This window comes from Crocuta crocuta, unplaced genomic scaffold (assembly GCF_008692635.1).
Source record: "Crocuta crocuta isolate KB4526 unplaced genomic scaffold, BGI_CrCroc_1.0 scaffold167, whole genome shotgun sequence".
NCBI classification, from domain to species: Eukaryota; Metazoa; Chordata; class Mammalia; order Carnivora; family Hyaenidae; genus Crocuta; species Crocuta crocuta.
In genome coordinates this window covers 1,351,229-1,357,402 of record NW_027532406.1, presented here as the reverse complement: position 1 = coordinate 1,357,402, position 6,174 = coordinate 1,351,229, and positions in this window count along the sequence as shown.

Below are 6,174 nucleotides of genomic sequence, written 5' to 3'. Positions count from 1 at the left end.
AGAATAGTAATTTTCACAAAGTGATAGAAATTACAGGGGCTCTGAGAGGGACTGAGAGAATTAGGGGAGGCTTCCTGGGGGAGGTGAGTAAGTTGAAGGAGTGAAGGACCCAGTTTGAGGACAAAACCAGAGGGGAGACTTGGGAGTTCTGAGGCAAGTCTTGGTGAAGGGGCTTGGAGACAAAGTTCTTTTTTTTTCTTTTTAACTTTTAATGTTTATTTTTGAGAGAGAGAGAGAGAGAGAGAGAGAGAGAGACAGAGTGCGAGCAGGGAAGGGGTGGAGAGAGTGGGAAACAGAATCTGAAGCAGCTCCAGGCTTTGAGCTGTCAGCACAGAGCCTGATACCGGGCGCAAACTCACAGACGGTGAATTCATGACCTAAGCCGAAGTCCGAGTGAGCCACCCAGGTGCTGAGACAAAGTTCTTAGAATTCCACTGCTGGGTGCCAGACAGACATGGGTATGAGCTCTTGGGCTCCTCTTTCTCAGCCTGTTTATTTTGTGTAAAGTGAGAACCGCAGTCTTACCGTAAATAGCACCAGATCCCACAACCTGGCACATAGTAGGCACTCAATACATGGCGGCTGGTGCAGTGGAGGCATTTCGGGGCGGGGAGTGACTGGAGGGCAGGTGAGGTCCCCTTGCAGGGCTGTTCTGCAGGGACACTCTCCACTGAGCATCGGTGGCACACTTACTGTAACACAAAGTCGGAAAGGCGAAAGAAGCCAGCGGCCTGTGTTCTCAGTGACGCTGCATTCGGAGACCTCGGCGCGCACTGGAACGCGGAGCAGCTCCACTTGCAGTTTCCGCTGCTGCAAAATGGGATTATTCACAGTCGCCACCTCCCGGGGGATGAAATGAGAAAACCCTGGTGAAGGACTTACACAGGGCCGGCACTTAGTGGGCTGTACTGTTACATTTCAAAGGAGTCCAAAGGTCAAATGGGCAGCTGGTCGTGCCAACAGCCCAATGAGTATCCACTCCGGCCAGTCCGGGGCTCCACGGGGGGCTTCCCAGAGGAGGCTCAGCGCCCCCACACCCCGAGGCCCGGAGGCCGGTTTGGGGAGTGGTCCCTGAGATCGGCCTGGCTGAGAATGAAGGTCAGAGCGAGGTGGAGAGAGACTTGGAGCGCAGCACTGACCCCAGCTGGGAGGCGGCGCAGGAGGAGGGCCCACTTCCGGGTCGAGTCCCCCGGGAGCCGCTGAGGTGACCTCGAGCAGACGCAGGGGGCGGCACTGACCCCGGGCGCTGCCTGTCCCCGGGCTGGGCGGGCGGTGCTGCAGGCAGGGAAGCGCCCCTTACCGTCGAATCCTCTGCATCCTGTTTGGCCCGCACTAAACGTTTCTCTGCCCGGACTGGGAGCCTCATCCCGGAGGGTAAGCGCTGCTGGACCTCTCCCAGGGCTGAGCACACAGCAAATGCTACTTAAGTGCGGTCTGAACAGTGTGTTGGAGCTGCCTCCGGCTCCTAGCTGCTTCTGCTGCCAGTGTAGACAATAAACACAGTAACTGTAGGGGCCTTCCACTGGGCACCAGGCATTCAAAATCCAGCCTACCGATGAGGCGGGGAGACTATTCCCATTTTCAAGAGGAGGAAACCAAAGGTCAGAGAGGTCCCCTCTCCTGGCTGACTGAGACCCAGCAAGACCAGACACCCAAGAAATGCTTTCCTGGCAGCCCTGCTGGGCTCCCTCCACCAGGCCGCCGGCCTGGGGACACTGGGCTCAGCTCTGCCTTGTCTGGGCGTCCGGATTTGGGCAGTTCCCCCCACCNATCCTCTTCAGATTAAAAAACTAATTTGAAAAGATTAATGTATTCCATTCTTGTTACGCTGGCTCTGATACCTCTGGGCCCGCGGCCGCTCTGCCTCCTGATTATTGAATTTTTATGGCCTGGTAATTAATTGCAGATTCCCTGTTTTGTTCTATTTCTTTTTCTCTGACATTTTAATTTCAACAAAAAGCAGTGGTCTCCATGCAGGCTCTCTCTGGAGATCCTAATGGTCTATAAAACAGAATGACTTATCGACGTGGCACCCACTTCAGTTGGCGAGCGATTGTTTGAAACCTTGCTGATCACGCAAAATTTAATTTTTCCACCTCCCTCCCCCGTTTGCTACTCATTTCTTGTCTCTTACATTGCAGCACCAGCGTCTCAGCTCACAATGAAGGGAGCAAAGTGTCGCCTCGGAATCCTACAGAGCCTTTTCCGGGAGGCTGAAAACAAAGTCAGTCTTGCTTCTTTCCTCAGAGGTGCCCCTGTGGTGGTGGGGAGGGGGCAGCTGGCCTCCCTGAAGGGCCATCTGGATGTGGGCAGCTGCTCCCAGGGGCATGAGGGGCTGGGCAGGGAGAACACCATTTCTACCCCTCTGAGTTGCCCCTTTCATCCCGTGCAGGTCAAATGCGCCACTAGGCACCCAGGAACTCTCAGGCGGGTGAGGGCAGGGAAAGTGGGTGCCCCTTCATGCCTTTAGGTCCATACCAGGAAGTTAGAATTGACCCCTGACAAATTCTTAGCCAAATCAGGGCCCTGCAAACAGCTTTCCAAACATGGGTCTGGTAGAGGCTCCTGAATTTCTATCACACTCCCAGCTTCTACTTCTCCTGCACTGCTAACATCACACGGGCCGGGTCTTCTCTCCCAGGGGCCCCCAGGACTGTGCAGGGCAGGGCAGGGGTAGAGACGTAGGGTCATGGAGTCAAGTGAGGCCTAAGTAATTGGAAGGTGGAAGTGTTCAGGGGCTGCGCACGTAGTTGAGGGGAGGCAGTAGGGGGCAGTGCGGACTGTGGCACTCCAAAGCTCATGCCCGGCCAAAGGCCTGGCAGCCACTTGGCCGTAGCCTGTGGGAAGATGGATGCAGTGTGGCCAGAGCTTCTGAGTTTTCAAGAAAGGTTGAAATCTGGCTTGTAATGTGAAACCTCACAATTTTAAACATTTGGATTAGACTTTTTTTTTTTTTCAAAGCATTGTATCAGCCAAACTGAATACATCTTTGATCTCGGAGTCTGATCTGGCCCATGGGACCACCATTTCCTCTGATTGGGAGCATGAATCAGAGCTGTTGAGACATGGAGGCGGAGTCTGGTGGGGCCAAGCTNCCCCCACCTCAGGAATCTTTTTCCTACCTTTGGGCCCTCCTTCCAGTCCCACACTCAGTGGGCTCTTCCCCAGCAGCTGTGGGCTGCCGGGGCACCTGGGAGCCTCTGTCCAGGGCTTGCCTTCTGTAGGCCTCTCCGTACAGAAATTTGCAGCCTGAAGTCCGACTGCATCTGGGTGAGCTTTGCCGGGCTCCCCAGAGAGGACGGCACCTCTTAACCTAAGATAGTGGGGGTGCGGGTGGGGGCAGTGCCCTGACTCCGAGGGCTCTAGGGGTATTTCAGGCCGAGCCGATGGATGCAGAGAGGCCATGAGTTAGGGGCTTCTGGGGCTTCTCAGATGAGCTGGGGAGGATGGGGCCCCACCACCTGCTCGTGCATCCTCTGTGCTGAGATGCAACAGACCTGGCCCTGGCAATGCCCTGGCTTCCTTATCTGGACAGGCCCAATGGGAAAGTGATGGCACAGGCTCTAGAACAGATGGACCTGGGGTCTGTCACTGGTCCCATCGCTCTGTGGCTGTGTGGATTCAGAGTTTCTCAGCTAGAAAATGAGCGTGATACTTCTGTCTTAGTCCTCTCGCGCTGTGTACTCAACACCCACAAACGTAGGGGCTTTAAACAGCCCCCATTTATTATTTCACAGTCCTGTAGGTCAGAAGCTGGCAAGGTAGGGCTGCATTCTCTGCTCTGGGTGTCACCAGGCAAATGTCACAGTGTTGCTGGGGCCGCGGTTCCGCCCAGGGTCCCCGGCTCTGGTTCTCTTTTCTCAGCCCACTGGTTGCTTGTGGACTTCAGCTCCTTCTTGCGAAGCTCCTCCATCTTCAAGGCCAGCAAAGACATCTTGGATCTTTTCGGTGCTTCAAAGCACTCTGCCTTTCTCTTCCTCCTTTAAGGGCACCTGTGCTTATGTTGAGCCCACCCAGATAATCCAAGGTAATGTCCTTATTTTAAGGCGGGCTGCTTAGTAACCTTAGTTACATCTGCACTCCCCCCACCCCCTTGCCATTTAAGATAAGAACCACAGGGGGCGCCTGGGTGGCTCAGGTCATGATCTCACGGTTTGTCGGTTCGAGCCCCGCGTCAGGCTCTGTGTTGACGGCTAGCTCAGAGCCTGGAGCCTGTTTCAGATTCTGTGTCTCCCTCTCTCTCTGACTCTCCCCCGTTCATGCTCTCTCTCTCTATCTCTCTCTCTCAGAAATAAATAAAAATCACTAAAAAATTAAAAAAAAAAAGATAAGAACCACAGGATTTGCATTGATGGTGGTGGTCGTAGAAGTAGTGGGGGCAAAATTCTGTCTGCCACAATCTCTGATGACCTCAGTGTATGTCTCATGGTGTCACTTGTTTCTTTCCTCCTTTTTTTTTAATGTTTAAAATTTTTTAATGTTTATTTTTGAGAGAGACAGACACAAGTGGGGAAGAGGCAGAGAGAATCTGAAACAGGCTCCAGGCTCCAAGCTGTCAGCACAGAGCCTGATGCAGGGCTTGAACTCAGGAATGGTGAGCTCATGACCTGAGCCAAAGTCAGATGCTTAACCAACTGAGCCACCCGGGTGCCCCACTTTCCTCCTTTCTTGACTGGGGATGGCCAGGGCTGCCATGGTGACTCCTGGGCATCACTGTTTCTATGGGATGTCAAGAGGCTTCAAATGTTGAAGGCTTCATGGGCCCCTTCTGAGAGCTGGTAGAGAGGGTCTCCTTGCAGCTCTCTCCTCTCCACACTGAGACACTGGCCTACATTGTAAGTCCTTCCTTCCCTCAAAGCAGACAAGCACACATACTTCCCAGATGCCCTTGCAGCATGTGACCTTGCTTCCACCAATCAGGTGTGCTGCACAAGACCCGAATGCCTACGTGGGCGGCGTGAGTTGGCTGTGTGGAGACTGGTGTCCCTGCAGGTGTGACAGATGTGGGTGTGCCTATTCTGCTGTGGTGGTTTGGGGGAGCCCCTTCCAACAGGCGGGCTGTGGCGGTAGCTGTGTTCTAACTAGAAAAGTCCCATGAAGTGAGTGGGTGGAGCTTCTGGCCGGCCAGTTCCTGGTTGTATCGTGCCCAAGCCATTGGGCATTGGGAGTAGAATTTATTGGCAACCAAGCAGACTCTGCTGTTTGCAACAAAATGAAATCTGCTGTTTGTCACAGAGCAGCTTGTGAGACTTGCAGTTAAGAGTCCTGCCTGGTCCACTCTCTTCTGTGGGGAAGATTCCCCCACCTTCAGCAGACACTGTTAATGTCTACCTCATCTACTGTCTGCTTCCCTCTTTGTTGCCTCCAGGAACAGGCGACATGCCCAGCTCTGGGAGTGAACCTTGATCAGTCTCAGACTGTCATGACCAGCCCAGTCCTTTTCTGGAGATATCTGCTTTCTCATCCTCGCCTGTAGCTTTTTCCCTGCCAGGGATAAATGGGTGCTTCTCAGGACTTTTGTTTGTTTGTTTGTTTAGCTTCTTCTTACCTCGAATGGGGTTGTGTAATGATGAAATGCTTGGAACCACAGCAGCCCTCTTGTGGTTGTGAGGCAATAATGTTCAGGATTTAAAAAAACCAAACAAGCAGTAAAGATGGCAGGAGGAATGGTGGCTGGTCCTCGAAGACATTCTCTAGCCATTGAACCAACACCAGCAACTATTTCCCTCCAGACTCCTTGTTACATGAGAAAGTGGAACCCTTTGTACTTAAGGAATGATTAGTTGCATATTCTTTTACTTGAAGCTCAAAAGCATTCCTGATACAGACAGTGTGGGCTGTGCCCACAGGAGTGGTTTGGAGTCCGTCCTGAGAAAACCCCGCAGGCCAGAGTGTCAGATTCCTCACCGTACTCAAAATCACACCTTCCAAACGTGAGGCCCCGCTTACCTCAGGGGTGAGCTTTCTCACAGGAGATGCCCTATCCCTTGAGGCAGGCGCAATCCCTCCCACTCCGGACAAGTCCAAATACCAGCCCTGGGGACTTCCTCTCACCCCTGCCCCCTCAGACCTGTGGCATCCCATGGACACCTCCCAATCCCTGGAGAGGCAGGCATGTCACCCACACCCTGCATGTGACTCTTTGGGGAAGGAACTCATCCAAGGTCTCACAGC